General features: G+C 46.0%; 1 pseudogene; it reads right to left on the bottom strand.

Annotated features, from left to right (window-relative positions):
- Positions 1-3,558: 3,558 nt before the first annotated feature.
- LOC143527105 (polyadenylate-binding protein 1A pseudogene) lies at positions 3,559-5,383 on the bottom strand (annotated as a pseudogene).
- Positions 5,384-15,626: the final 10,243 nt, after the last annotated feature.

Genomic DNA, 15,626 nt, shown 5'->3' with positions numbered 1-15,626 from the left:
TCAGACAAACAGCTCCACACACATAGATGGACACGTATATGGATATGTACAGGGACACAACACCCCCATAGGTGCAGACATCTGGGAGGTAGTTCCACAAAAAATTCAACAAGCTTCAAAATCTCAAAAGTGCAACCTGACGTCACCCAGCACGAGAGCCTAACTGAAACTGTAACGGGCAGAGATGTTGCTAAGTAACTGCCTCGCTGGGGAACATGAAGTAGTGTGTCGGCAGGGGAGATAAGACACACTTGAGTGTGTCCTCCCGTTAAACAGGCTGTCCGCAAGTTTTTGAATGAACAGTCCACTACTGTTGTCTTTCTTTTCTTCTGAAGTGCTTGTTAGTTTCATAGTTTCACCGGTCTATGGTGTCAATGTCAAGTGTTTGCAAGTGTGTATTGCTAGTGTCGGTGTGTTGTGTACGGTTGTTGTGAGTTGTCTGGCTTTATGAACCTTCGAGTCTCGTGCTGCGTGCTTGCTTGTTTAATTTTAAAACCGCAAAGTTTCAGGGTTGCCAACTCTTACGCATTGAGCGTGAGCCACACGCATTTGACCGTCTTCACACGCTCTCACGCCACACTTCCAATTTCTCACGCCGGAAAAAAAATCTAGTTTATTTACCTCTGATCCACATCTATGATTCAATGAGTTACTAGTTTGCTCTGGCGCCAACCACTAACAATCAATCGATTTACGTTCGCCAACGATTTACGTTGGCAGTGGGCGATCTGTGACTAGGGATGTTGCAAATCACGGTCATTAAAAATATCTTTAAAAAGGCCAAATTCCAGTGCATACAAACCCTGCCTGAATATTTGATGGTGTTGTGGCCAGGGGAAGGGCACTCTTCACAATACTTGGCAGATCATAAATGGTCATTGTCACTGACTACTTGGTTCAGGGACGGTTGTAACAAGGCGTTACAATCGTCCCAGTATCACCAGTTATGTTTTCAGCTCATGTGAACGAGCCTGACTGCTAGTAATTCTAATAATTGTGACGTTCAGCTCAACTGGAAGGACGAGGCAGAAATCCTCCTCAACAATACAGATGTCACTTTATTTAACGAATAAACACAGCGCAGACAGCGCACACAAAACGGCTTTCACACAAACATGAAAGACTCAGACAACGACGAGCACAGGACACTGCGCGAACGCACATTAAGTAGACAAACCACATCAACCCCACGTGGTGATGAGACGAGCTACAGGTGAGACGGATTATCACAAGACGTAACCGCACCCACGGAGACACACAGACGCAGACGAGCAGACGCAAACGATGTAAACACGCCCAAACGGAGGGGTCGGGGAGCTCAACGTGACAGACTCCCCCACCAAGGGCACTCCCCATCCCGGGGTGCCAACAGGACCCAGTGCCCGAACCCACAACGACGGGCGGATCCGACGCGCTCAGTCCTGCGTCTGGGAGGTGACCACCCTCGGTGGAGAGTCCGCCACGAAAAGCCTAGAACACCCTCCCTGGGAAGACCGGGGAAAACACGTTAGACAAACACACAGGCACATTAACAAACACACAAACAGGTACATTTACACACAGAGGCATGAAAGGGAAAAGGGGATTCGGCAGACACACGGGAATACATACGAACACTGGAACACATAGACATGCAAGAGGCACCAGGCTACGCGCCAGTAGGAGAGCGGCCAGCGGGGAGAACCCGGGAGCTGCGGGAGCTGCAGTGGGCGGTCCTCCTCCCACCCTCGCCGCAAACCCTCCACCGGGTGCAGCGTGGCTAGCGAACGTGGCAGGTGCAGCACGGGTAGCAGACGCGGAAGGTGCAGCGTGGCTGGCGGACACGTCAGGTGCAGCGCGCCTGGTTCCTCCAGAAGCCCCCGAGGGGCGCGTCGCAGGATGACTCCGCCCACGCTCTCTCTCTCCTCTTGGCGGGGGCTGCTGGGAAGACTCCCTCCCTCTGGGTGTGAACCTTCCTAACCTAACAGTGGGGGCACTGTTGGTGACTTCCATCTCCTCCTCCTCCTCACTGCCCAGGCTCCAGCTCATAGGCTCTGCCAGACTCTCACCCCGAGAGCAGTCTATACCGCTCCCCTCGGAGTGGTCGGGGGAAGTGCTCACCTCTGGGGTATTCCTCCCCTTCACGGTCCTCGCAGAGTGCTCCGAAGCAGCCGAACTACCCTCATCCTCCGTATACAGATCGCTGTCCGTGCACACGGACGGAGGATAGTCTTCTTCGCCCTCACCGTAGTATTCGGTGGGGGCGAAGTATACGGAGAGGGAATAGCCGTCGCCCACTTCGCTTTCGCCGTGGTCTTCCGCGGGGGCAGAGCCTACGGAGGGAGGATAGTCGTTCTCCTCCTCCTCTACCTCCTCATCCCCACTGCACTCCGCGGTGGGGGAGGAACACACAGAGAGGGGTGAATCCTCTTCCTCCTCTTCATCCCGCCCGTAATCCACGGTGGGGGCGGAACACACAGAGGGAGCAGGTTCTTCCCCCTCCTCATCTTCCTCGCCCTCTGAGTCCTCCTCCTCGAACTCGCTCTCGGGGGTCTTCTCTGTGGAGCGGAGTTCGAGGAATCCTACCCTCAGGGGCGAGAGGTCTTGGGAATGAGGAGGATGCAGTTGTTTCCACCTCTGTTCCGCGGCAGCTTTCCGCCAGCTCGGCGTTGCAAGCTTCTCGAGCCTGACGCAGCATGATCCTGCAAAACGGGTCCTGCTCCAGCAGCTCGAGGGGTATGGAGGTGTTGTGGTGCTGTGCAGGGGAAGAGCCATGGTGGTGCTTGCTGGGTCTCTTCCCCTTCTTCGCACGGGTGGTGTAGCCTGGCATTCTTCGGTGTCTTGGTGGCTCGTCGTTCTGTGATGTTCAGCTCGACTGGAAGGACGAGGCAGAAATCCTCCTCAACGATACAGACGTCACTTTATTTAACGAATAAACACAGCGCAGACAGCGCACACAAAATGGCTTTCACACAAACATGAAAGACTCAGACAAAGACGAGCACAGGACACTGCGCGAACGCACATTAAGAAGACAAACAACATCAACCCCACGTGATGACGAGACGAGCCACAGGTGAGACGGATTATCACAAGATGTAACCGCACCCATGGAGATACACAGACGGAGACGAGCAGACACAGACGACGTAAACACACGCCCAAACGGAGGGGTCGGGGAGCTCAACGTGATAATAATACTTGTTTGGATTCATAGATATTTGATCTCAGGACAGTATCCAAAAAATACCTCTGATAGAAAAGTAAAATTTTTACCTCAAAAAAATACTTTTGGTGATTACCTTCTCTGGGTGGCTCCTTTTTTGATAGCAAGAAGACAGTCTAACTGAGCATGTGCACAGTGAGTGTAATCACTCTAGCTTGATTCTGTTTGGAGGAATTTGCGGTGTTACAACCGTTCCCTGTTACAACTGTCCCTGGTCTCCCCTACATTCTATGCTAGGTATAATAGCATGATAATAGGTGTCTCAGCACAGAAAGAGATGAGAAACGAGTGAAGAATCTTTTTTTTTTGCAATGTTTTATTTTTTTTCTCAATGTTTTAATCCCCTTCCCTCCCACTCCCAGTGAAGCAAGTTCCCTGTCCCTGGGCCTAGACGCTTGTGACTCTGGCAGAGTTGGTCACGTTTTTCTGAGCGGCTTCTTTAGCCTGGTGAGCCTGGAGCACTGCGACGGCCTCATCAACCTTGGAGCGCAAAAACTCGGGCGACTCCAGCATGTGCAGCAGCTCAGAGTTGTCTATCTCTAATAGCATGCCCGTGATCTTGCCCGCCAGGGTGGGATGCATGTTCTGGATCAGAGGGAACAGCCGCTCCCTCAGCATCTGCTTCTGCTCCTGCGGGGGGGCGGCCGCCAGAATGGAGACCATCAGAGGCTCCTGGCCCTGCACATGCACGGTGGACTGCTGCATGGAGACCTGGGGCTGACCGCTCAGGTGCTGCTCGGTGTTGTGCACACCTGCGGCATATTTGTACTGCGGCACGTTGCGCACTGGGGCGGTGGGGGCCGCGGCGGCCGCCGAAGCCACGAGAGGGCCCATGGTCTGCGGGGCGACACGCTGGCTGGACATCATGCAGGGCACCTGGGAGGTCGGCCGGACGGCGCTGAACGTCTGTGGTCTGGCGCAGACGGCCTCATGGTGGCAGGCATGTTCTGGAAGTGCTGAGGTCTAACGCCCTGCGTGGTCCAGCGTGGACTGGGGCGGAGCTGGGCCAGCTGGTTAGTCGGGTAGTACGCAGCTCTGTTCTGGGCCTGCGAGATGGCGACCATGAAGTATCCGGAGGGCGGGGCGTGCTGGTAGGGGTTGAGCACGGGGTTGGGCACGGCGCACACGCTGGCCAGACACTGCATGTACTGGTTGCTGAGGTGGGCCTGACGCTCTTCCTTGCGCTGTGCCAGGGCCACGTAGAGCCAAAGCCCTTGCTGCAGCTGCCGTCCATCATCACCTTGGCACTGGTGATGGTTCCAAAGGGTGAGAACTCTTTGCGCAGGCGTTCATCATCGATACCGTCGTCCAGGTTCTTCACATAGAGATTAGTGCCCTGGTAGCGTGTCATGCGATCCTGCTTCATCTGCTCAAATTTCTGCTTCTGCTCCGTCTGCCGCTCCACTTTTCTTCTGAGCGCGGCCTACGTAGATGAGCTTACCATTGAGCTCCTTCCCATTCATCCCGTCTACGGCCTTCTGAGCATCCTCATGCCTCTCGAAGCTGACAAAACCGAAGCCTCTAGATTTGCCGCTGTCGTCTGTCATAACACGGATGCTCATCGCGTTGCCATATTTGCTGAAGACCTCCTTCAGTTTTTCATCGTCCATGTCTTCGCCAAAGTTTTTGATGTATACATTGGTGAAGTCCTTGGCCCTGGCCCCGTGTTCTGCCTCGCGCTCTTTGCGAGATTTGAAACGCCCCATAAACTTTTCTGTCATTGAGCAACATGCTGTTAATTTTCTCAATGGCTCTGTCGGCTGCCTCCTGCATCTCCAAGTGTACAAATCCGTACCCTTTTGAACCATTCTCATCACAAACCACCTTGCAGGACAAGATGTTGTCAAAAGCAGAGAAGGTGTCATAAAGGGCCATGTTGTCAATTGACTTGTCCAGGTTCTTGATGAAAACGTTGCCCACACCACTCTTCCTCAGCGACGGGTCGCGCTGAGACCACATGATGCGCACAGGTCTCCCCTTGATCACATCAAAGTTCGTGGTGTCCCACGCACGCTCGGCATCCGCGGGTTGTTCGAAGTTAACGTAGGCGTTGCCCAGTGAGCACTGGGTGATCTTGTCCCGGCACTTGTCCTGAATGGAGACGATGTTTCCGGCGGGGCTGAACAGCATGGCCTCGGTCACCTCCTGGTGGAGATCGCCGATGTACAGCGAGGCCATCTGATCATTCCTGCCCAAACTATTTCATACCACATAGAGCACATATGTCAAAGTCAAGGCCCGCGGGCCAGATCCGACCCGCGAATTGATTATCTATGGCCCCCTGGATGATATTTAATTACTATTAGAACCGGCCCCCAGGCCACAGCCGCCCGATGGTGTTTTGCACGCACAAACACTACATTCCCCACAATGTAACGGTAGCCCGCGAAGTCACTGCAGCGCACGCAAGCGGCGAGGGTCTGAGATAGTTTATAAAGTTTATAAGTTTAAACTTTAAACTGAGATAAAGTTTAAAGTCAGAGATAAAGTTTATTTATCTCTGATCCATATCTATGAGTTACTAGTTCGCTCTGGCGATCTCGATATAATACTTAATTTGTGTCCATTTTACAGGCTGCCCGGTAACAACTTACGTTCGCTAACCCCCCCGCTAACGTTCGCTAACCCCCCCCGTCAACAATTAATGTTCGCCACCCCCTCCAGGTTCAAATCTCACTCCAAGCGATCTTGAAAAGTTGGCAACCCTGAATAAATAGGTAAATAGGTAATTAGTAATTAAAATGGACTACGAAATAGAGGAAACCATACAACATTTACTCCCTATTGCAATGTACTCACAAAAAAGCAAAAACACACCGCAACTTCCATCGCAATTTTTTTGAAAAACACCCGCAACATCAAACATTTTAGCCCGCAACAATCACAAAAAAAGCCCACGAAATCCTGGTGGGACTGAAATAAACTAGATTTTTTTTTCGGCGTGAGAAATCGGATGTGTGGCGTGTGAAGACAGTAAAATGCGTGTGTCTCACGCTCAATGCGTAAGAGTTGGCAACCCTGTGATGTGTTTTCTTTCCTAATCTACCCTATATTGAGAGTAATTGCTTACTACACCAGCAGAGGGCGCTAATTGGATTAGGGAGGAGGGACGCAGGAGGGACCTTCCCAACACACGCACTGGTCAAGGTCTTCCATTTCTCATAATGCATCTTCTCATCTCACATATGTGGACACCCCTCCCAATTACCGAGATCTGTGAAGAAGTAGAACCATGTGCCTCTCCCATTGCAAATAAAAGACTGAAATATTTTCTCTTAAAAACATAGCAAGAACTAAATGATTAATGTCAAGACATAAACAAACCTAAGCATGCTTTCATCTCCAGCAAGGTTTGAGTACTGGACCCTTAAGCAGGCTTTCCAAAAAGATCAGACAAGATCTACGTTTCCGGAAAGCTGTTGAGAGGTTTTTTCAAACCGAAGATGACGGTGCATGTTACTCACATTAAAACATACACTGAGTTTCATATTCAGAAGAGGCTTTTCTTTTGTAGTATAGACTTGAAGTTTAGAAAGAACTGAATGGAGTAGACTCACAATACACTTCCCACATGCTTAAGAGTATAAAATCAGGTTATCCAAAATAGATACAGGTTATCCAAACAACTGGAACCTCCAGAAGAACTTAGATATGCACCAAATGTAGCTATTTATAAAACAGACTACAAACATTTCTATTCTTTAGTGCCTATAATTGAGTTCCAAGATTGCATTGCACTGCATTTTAATACATTTTAGTTCAATTGTGCAATAGAAATGTGTATTAAAACCTAAAATACACTTGTCAGCATATGACATGGGTTAAAGCAAGAAATTTTCATTTGACTGAAAATTTTTCCTGGCAAAAGACAATGCCAGCAATTACTGAAAATGTGGTGTAGCCTCTTTTGTCTAATTCTACACAATAAACACATTTATAAAGTATATTTATCTAAACAGCCTGTGTAATGAGAGAAGAGAGAATCTATGAAGCGACAAAATGCAACACCTGAGCTATAAATGTACATAAATGTTTTTATAATGGAGTTATCTGGGGGTCCTCTTCCAGAACATTGTTTAAAGATCAAGTCAAATTTAGTGAATCCTGGTGAGTTTTAAAATGGTATGAAGCTCTCTTGTTTTTATCAGATTCACTATCGCAAAAACATAAGCAGTAAGATTCTGGTTTATCTTACAAAAAAATTTTATGTCCAAAAATGGCAAATTAAATCGCACCACTGGATGGAGCTTTTAAATACAAACAGAACAACACCATCCATGTTAAACTGGCTTAGAAATAAAAAAGTTGACATTTCAAATGGAAGAAATGCGCCTTTTTTCTTCGACTATTAAAGCTAAACGAAGAAAAGTCTGTGATCGGTGGAGAGATTCTTCAGTATAAATAACCATAACTTCTATATTTCACTACAAATTCAAATAAAATTTGAAATGTAGTCACTTTATAGTATGGACATGACAGTATAATATTCAAAATGAATGAACAAATGAATATTTAATGATTAATCTTTAAATTAATTAATAAATAAGTCAGGTAATCATTATGGTGAAATAAAAAAAACTACATTTCTATTAATATTCTGAGAAAACGCTGTAACCTAAAGATTCTGTTAACACAATTAAGACACAATATGATAAAAACAGGCGTGTAGGCATGATTAATTCATTATTTATTTATTTATTACTGTTATTAAAATTATCTGATACAAGACAACTCAAAGAAATTATGTCAATAAAGTTTAAAAGTATTGCAACTATTATGATTATAGTTAGTTTAAATATATAAAATATTTTATAAATATTTCGTGTTGGTTTATTAGGACATAAATTATGTGATTTTGTATTACGCCTTACGGTCTGACCACCTGTACCGGCTCAAAAAAAAACACTCTTATATTTCTGATAAAAATTTTACTTTATCAGAATAAGGATAAAATACTGAATTTATCTTACATCTACCTCTGAAGCTCTTCGGATGTCTGAAATACAGGCGGTCCCCGGGTTATTACGACGTCGTGCGTCGTACACGGAACTTGGTGTTTGGTGTGCGCGGCTCGAGACCGAGGACCCCTCAGGAGGACGGCGTCAGGATAGGATAACTGCGTGCAGTACGTTATTCGCGTACAGTATGTACCTTTGTTCCGACAAAACCTGGTTAAAGCAAACACCCACACTACGCAAAGTAAAGCCTGTATCCGGAGGCTTTAAGATGGCGGAGTGAGAGGAGGGTTTTTAGCAGGCTCTGTTGAAACTTACTTTTTTTTTACTATTTAGCCAAATCTCTTGACATTTTGCCTTAGCAGTAGATCTGTGCTAAACATACTTTTTTTGATAGTCCGTTTGAAAGCCTTTTTGGTTACTACTTCACTTGCTACAGCTCCAAATTGTTAGAAGTTTGTCGGTATCATGTCGGATCATGAATACAGCCTGACTGCCCTACGGGAGCAGCACAACGAGGATGACTCTGATGCAATTGAAGTTGATGTCGATGCTACAAATTTTGATCCAAACATGTCTACCGGTAAAGCTGATAAAGTAAACCGAGACCACACTCCATTAAAAAACAGAGCGGCGAAGAAGTTGAGGACGACTGGAACTGATCTCGGGGGAGATTCCGCAACAGCCATTTTACATGCGATACAGCTGTTAAACAATAAGATGGACTTTCAGACGGACATCTTAACGGGAATCGAAAAGCGCATCGAGGCGAATACTGTGGCAATCCAAGACAATAAAAAAGAAATTTCCGAGCTTCAGTCCCAGGTAAACAATCTCCGGATCGAGAATCAGAAGCTGAAAAGTTCCTGTGCTGAACATGCCCGGTATAAGAGGCGGTGGAATCTAAGAGTGATCGGTCTGCCGGAAAAGGAGGGGGAAAACTTGCGTGAAACTATCATCGGGATTCTCACAAGAGTCATCCCGGTATCAGTGGACCGGTTGCGTGACACAGTGGACACTGTACATCGGCTGGGGAGGAGAACCAGCGCCGCCACTTCTGATAACGTCCATCGAGCTGTTATTATACAGTTCAGTATGCGCACTGTTCGGGACGAGGTCTGGCTAAAATCCAAGGACGCTAAAGTTTGCAGAGATCTGCATATTCGATTTAAGGAGGACTTTTCTATGGAGGACAGAATTGCCCGAAACAAACTTTGGCCTTTGGTTCAGGAGGCCAGGAGCAGGGGGAAGCGTGCGTACTTGAAGGAAGGGTATGCGCTGATAGATAATGAAAGAGTGTTTTCTGAATAACCATTTTCTGTTTATGCTGAAGGATTCTTTGTTTTTTCGGTTAAAGGCTTACTGCAAGGCTAACTCTGATGTTTAACGGCTAAGTCACTTTATACGTTCCTGCTTACCGTCATCTTTTGGTGAATTTATTCACGGTTTGTTTTATGTTTTCTTTATTAACGTTAAATTCTAGGGGACTAAGAAACAATGTTAAACGTAAGGCTATTTTTCTTTATTGCAAGGAGCAAAAAGCAAACTGTTTTTTTCTGCAGGAAACTCACTCTTTAAGGGAGGATGTTCCTTTCTGGCATACGCAATGGGGAGATCTCACCTATTTTAGTCATGGCACATCTCATTCAGCTGGTGTGATGATCATGTTCCACAAGTTTCCGGGATCCATTTTGGGTCACTCAGGGGATACGGATGGTCATTGGTTAATGGTAGCAGTGGAAATTGACAGAGTTAAATTCATTCTAGTTTGTGTGTATGGGTATAACAGCAAAGTAATTAACAACATTTTTTATTCAGATCTATGTGAGAAGATAAAACAGTGGAAAATAACGTACTCGACAGAGGAGGTGATTATAGGAGGTGATTTTAATGTAGTTTTAGACAGTTCGGTTGACCGTCTTCCCTCTCGAGGGCGGCATAATCTCATTGATGATAACTTCAACAACTTAGTTTCCAACGCTAATGTGACTGACTGTTGGAGGTCAAGAAACCCTAATTCCAGACAATACACCTGGTTTAATGCTTCAAACAACGGTCAGTGTTCAAGATTAGACTACTGGTTAATCCCTCGTAATAGGTTGGATGGAGTTGTGAAATGTGAAATCTCTGCATCTCCCTTAACTGACCACTGTGCTGTTTCATTACTCCTCTCCTTGAACAATCGTAAATTGCACACAAATTCAATTTGGAAATTCAATAGCAAGCTTTTGTTAAATGAGAACTTTTGTACAGAAGTTAGAAAACTCTTGGAGGAAATTTCACTGATGGAAACTTCATCATTGAGCAAATGGGAGTGGTTTAAATTTAGCGTTAAATCTCTTGCAATTAAAATAGGTAAGCACACTGCCAATGATATGAGAGCAAAACAATCACAAATTATAAATAACATAAATTCTATGTGTGCTAAACCTCTGTTAACATCGGAGGAGAGAGGCCATTTAGATGATCTCAAATCTCAACTTGATGATTTATTTTTAGAAAAGGCAAAGGGCGCGTTTATTCGCTCCAGGGCTCGTTGGATTGAGGAGGGTGAAAGAAATTCCGCATATTTCTATGGTCTTGAGAGGCAGAGACAGTCCAAAAAGAGAATCTCCAAATTATATGTTAATGGCAGTGTTACTGAAGATTCGGATTCAATATGTGACAAGATTAGTGCCTTTTATAGCAATTTGTACAGTTCCAAATTTTCCAAATTTAAGTGCCAGTCCTTTTTTGAGGAAATTAATGATTCCATTGAATTAGTTGACTCTCAATTTAAGGAAGCAATGGAGAAAGATTTGACCATTGATGAGTTGGATTGTCACGGTGAGGCGGCCCCCTACCGGCCGTCTCTGTCCACAGCGGCTGTTGTTGTTGTTGTTTGGTGACGTCATGTGCGTTCCTCAGGTGGGCGGAGCCCGTGATCCGTCTCACCTGAGGGTCGTTTGTTTGCCTATATATGTCTTGTCTTTGTACCAGTTGACCGCTGGTCATTATATCCTTAATTTGGATCTATTGCACGGGTTTTAGGTTTTGCACACTTTATATTAAACCACCCTTTTTCCCTGAGACTTGGCGTGATCGCTTCCTTTTTGTTGCTCACACCTGCCCGTCACAGAATGACCAGCCACCCTTCGGAAGCCGCCGAGTCTCTTTTACTTTCTCCTTCGTTCGTGGTCATGTCTCGTGGTAAGTGTTTGTCTACGTGGTGTTTTGTTTGAAGAGCTCCGCCGTGCTTTTGTGTTTTGTGTGTGTGTGTGTATGTGTAGCACGGCGAGGACCAGGGCAGTCTGCCCTGGGAAAGCCCTTCGTGTCCGTTGTGTGTTGAGAGAGTTCCGCCGTGCGTTTGTTTGTGTGTGGCCGGTGAGGACCAGGGTGTCTGCCTGGGAAAACTCTCGTGTATGTGTGTGTGATAAGTGTGTACGGGTAACGGACCGGAGGATCAGTGTGCGTGCGCGTCGTTATGTGTTTAGTGTTTAATGTGTGTGACGCGGTCGCCGCTCGTCACGGTCGCCTCGCTCCCCGTGTGTCTTGTGTTTAATGTGGGGAGCGACTGCGACTCTGAGCGGCGCGTCACTATTGTGTTTATGTAGAGCACGCACGTTTTGAACCCGTTCGTTTACTGTTTGTACACCGTTTTTTGTTTGTCTAGTATTTGCGTGTGTGTTTTGTCCTAGCGTGTTGTCTAATGTTTACATGTAATTCCACGCATGCTCCTCCCCTTAAATGTGTGTTTGGGGGGGGACCGGCTGTGGTCCCGTGCCATGGGGTGTGGCACGGAGGGCGTCTCTCCCAAGGGAGGCCCTGAATAGGGTAAGGCGCGTTTGTGTTTCCTGTTTGTATGTGTGTGTGTGTGTGTGTGGTTGTGTTCTTTGTGCAGGTGCTTCTCCTTGGCAGTGTTCCTGGACCTTGTGGGGGTCTCCACCTGGCAGGAGCCCCCTTGTGTTGTGGGGTGACCGGAGCCCGGTCGTGAAGAGCCCCTCCCTAGAGGGCTGGGGCCCCCGGATGTTTGGGGACCATGGGGCTCCGGTCTGAAAAGCTCCTGCTGGGGATGGAGATCCTCCCTCCTGCCCGGGGTGACCAGGAGGCCCTTGGGGCTGCTCCCTAGCCCGCGTCGGGGGTGCTCTGGGCCTCGGTCTCTGGCGCTCCTGGGTTGGGTGGAGGAGTCCACCTTGAGATGAGAGGCCCCGGGAGGGGTTGGCTCCCCAGGAGGCTGGGGTGACCCCTAGCAGAAGGCAGGGGTCAGCTCTGGGAGGAGGTAGGTCCAGGAGGTGAAGTAGCCACGCCTTGGAGAGGTAGCCTGCACACCCACACACACACGAGGGACGAGAGAGGAGCCGTAGCCCCTCGTCCTCACACCCATGGGGCTTACCAGCTGAATGCCGGTTAGGGCGTGAGGGCCCTGTGACCGACCGGGGCGTGGTTTTGTGTTGTTAACGGCCCGGTCGGTCCAGGGTCCCGCCCGGGGAGGTGAGTTGAGTAATGTTTTGTGTTTTATGTTTCAGCTCCCGGACGGCAGGAGGTGTGTTCCTGCCTGTCTCTGCCTTCCTGCCCCTTCATGTTTTGTGTGCAGCCGCTGTGTGCCACACACCCAGTGGAGGGGAGTGCGGCTTGGTGGGGGGGGTCTGTCACGGTGAGGCGGCCCCCTACCGGCCGTCTCTGTCCACAGCGGCTGTTGTTGTTGTTGTTTGGTGACGTCATGTGCGTTCCTCAGGTGGGCGGAGCCCGTGATCCGTCTCACCTGAGGGTCGTTTGTTTGCCTATATATGTCTTGTCTTTGTACCAGTTGACCGCTGGTCATTATATCCTTAATTTGGATCTATTGCACGGGTTTTAGGTTTTGCACACTTTATATTAAACCACCCTTTTTCCCTGAGACTTGGCGTGATCGCTTCCTTTTTGTTGCTCACACCTGCCCGTCACATGGATGATGTAATCCAGCGAATGGCTAAGGGGAAATCACCAGGCCTGGATGGTCTGACAGTTGAATTCTATCTTTTCTTTTGGGAAGATATTCGGTTGTTATTATTCAATGGCCTTGTAGACTGCATCTCTAACAAATCTCTCTCTCCCACCATGAAGCGAGGACTCATCACCCTGATTCCTAAGGTCAACAAGGACCCTTTATCCCTGGAAAATTGGAGACCTATCACTTTATTATGTATAGACTATAAAATGCTAGCGTTTGTGTATGCAAATCGCTTAAATAAGGGCTTGGCTTCTGTAATTAGTGAATGTCAGTCTGCCTTCATGAAAGGAAGGAATATACATTTTCATACCAGATTGATTCTAGACATGCTGGACTATAGAGAATTTATTAATAATGACAGTTTTATTTTATTCCTTGATTTCTACAAGGCGTTCGACTCTTTGGAACATTGTTTCATTGCCGAAACCCTGGAACGCATGGGTTTTGGGGAGAAATTTCGTAGTATAATCGAGATGTTTTATACTGATATAAGTAGTTCAGTATCCCTTGGTAATGGTATGACCCCAAGCTTTAGTGTGTCACGAGGCATTCGTCAAGGATGTCCGATTTCTCCTAAATTATTCATCTTGGCAACTCAAATGTTTACGCTATCAATTTATAGGAATTCAAATTTGCATGGCATTAATATTTTGGGTAAGGAATTTAAATTAAGTCAATTTGCCGATGATACTGCTATTTTTCTAAAAGATAAAACCATGGTGGAAGTGGCTCTAAATCTGGTTTCGTCTTTTTCTGGTGCTTCAGGTCTGCTTCTCAATATCCAAAAATGTGATCTGCTCCCGATCCATTCTTGCTCTGAGGAATCTGTTGCTTCTATTTCCGTTAAGTCTGAAGTGAAATATCTGGGCATTACGATTTCTAAGGACCCTGTTAGGAGAGAAGAGATCAATGTTGATAAAAGGGTGATTGATATGAAGAAATCCCTGGGTCACTGGTTAACTAGAGATCTTACAATTTTCGGTCGTGTTCTTCTTTCTAAAACTGAAGGAGTGTCTAAATTGATTTATCCTTGCCAGGCGGTTTTTACTTCTAAGAAATCTATTCAAAAGGCAAATTCAATATTTTTTCATTTCCTTTGGAAGAATAAAACTCACTACTTGAGGAGATCTCAATTGATTAAAGATTATAATAAGGGTGGTATCAAAGCCTTAGATTTTGAAGCATTACTTGGTTCTTGTAGAATTAATTGGTTAAGGTCCCTCCTGTCTTCTCCGAACTCTATGTGGTTTCACATTCCTAGAGCTTTAATTAAAATGATTGGTGGTATGGATTTTTTCCTACGGTGTGATTTTGAGATTAGTAAGATTCCGGTTAAGTTATCTAAATTCCACGCGCAAGTCTTGCACTACTGGAAAATGATTTTCTCTCACAACTTTTCACCACATGGTTCTTTATTGTGGAATAATAGAACAATACTGGTCAACAGGAAATCAGTTTTTAAAGCTGATTGGTACGAGAAGGGTGTTTTGTTTGTAACTGATTTGATGGATGCCAGTGGTTGTCTGTTGGACCACAGGGATTTTATGGACAAATATAATTTGGTTTGTAATCGTAAAGATTATTTGAAAATGTGTAAAGCTATTCCAGATGCTCTGGTCTGTCTCATACAAAACACCCTTCTGTATGCTAAAGTCTCTTCAACCCTTCCTAATTTGGTAATAAGTACTTGCAACGTAATGGACGAAAGGTGTAATACTGCTGTTCTTACGTCTGCCTTTAAATCTAAATTGTTTTATGATTATAACATAAGGACATCAGTCCTGGCAGACTCAGCTACAGCATTAAAGTCCAACTCTAAATATCTGAGATATCCTGTCTCACCTAAGGTGAAAGAAACTCATTTTAAAATTTGTCATAACTTTTATCCAGTTGCAGATTTTCTACAAAGACGGTTTAAATTCGAAGTGGAAGGTTGTTCTTTTTGTGATAGTCCAGGTGAATCCTTAGAACATCTGTTCTTCACTTGCCCCATCACTAAAATTTTTTGGAGTGACATGAGAAATTGGTTATCATTAAAACTTGAGAACATTCCGGTCTTTAATCTTAATCATGTGTTGTACTTTTTCAGCGATCTTGATCACAGAATATCTGATTTGGTGAATATTGTTTTCTTGCTTGCTAAATACCACATACACTGCTGTAAATGGAGACGCTCAGCCCCATGCTTTGCAGGCTTCCTAGTTGACTTTAAGCGGTACTTCTCCTCATTAAAATGTGTAAGATCTGAGTATGCCAAAAAAGTGGCTCTTGATGTTTCTAAATTTCTTTTGTTCTAGTGTTTTTAGTGTTTAGAGTTTTTTTTTTCTTGGCCCCCTAGTCCCTCTTTGTTTTCTTGACGTTTCTGTACCTTGTTTTCTCCTACCTTTACGAGTGATGTGTATGTACTTGTTATTCTTCAATAAAAAAAAAAAAGTTTAAAAAAAAAAAAAAAAAAAAAAAAAAAAAGCGCCGAAAATGGCGTAATCGCGGTGGCTCC

Source organism: Brachyhypopomus gauderio, chromosome 1 (assembly GCF_052324685.1).
Source record: "Brachyhypopomus gauderio isolate BG-103 chromosome 1, BGAUD_0.2, whole genome shotgun sequence".
NCBI classification, from domain to species: Eukaryota; Metazoa; Chordata; class Actinopteri; order Gymnotiformes; family Hypopomidae; genus Brachyhypopomus; species Brachyhypopomus gauderio.
The sequence above is the reverse complement of the archived record's forward strand: the minus strand, read 5'-3'. Positions and strand labels throughout refer to the sequence as shown.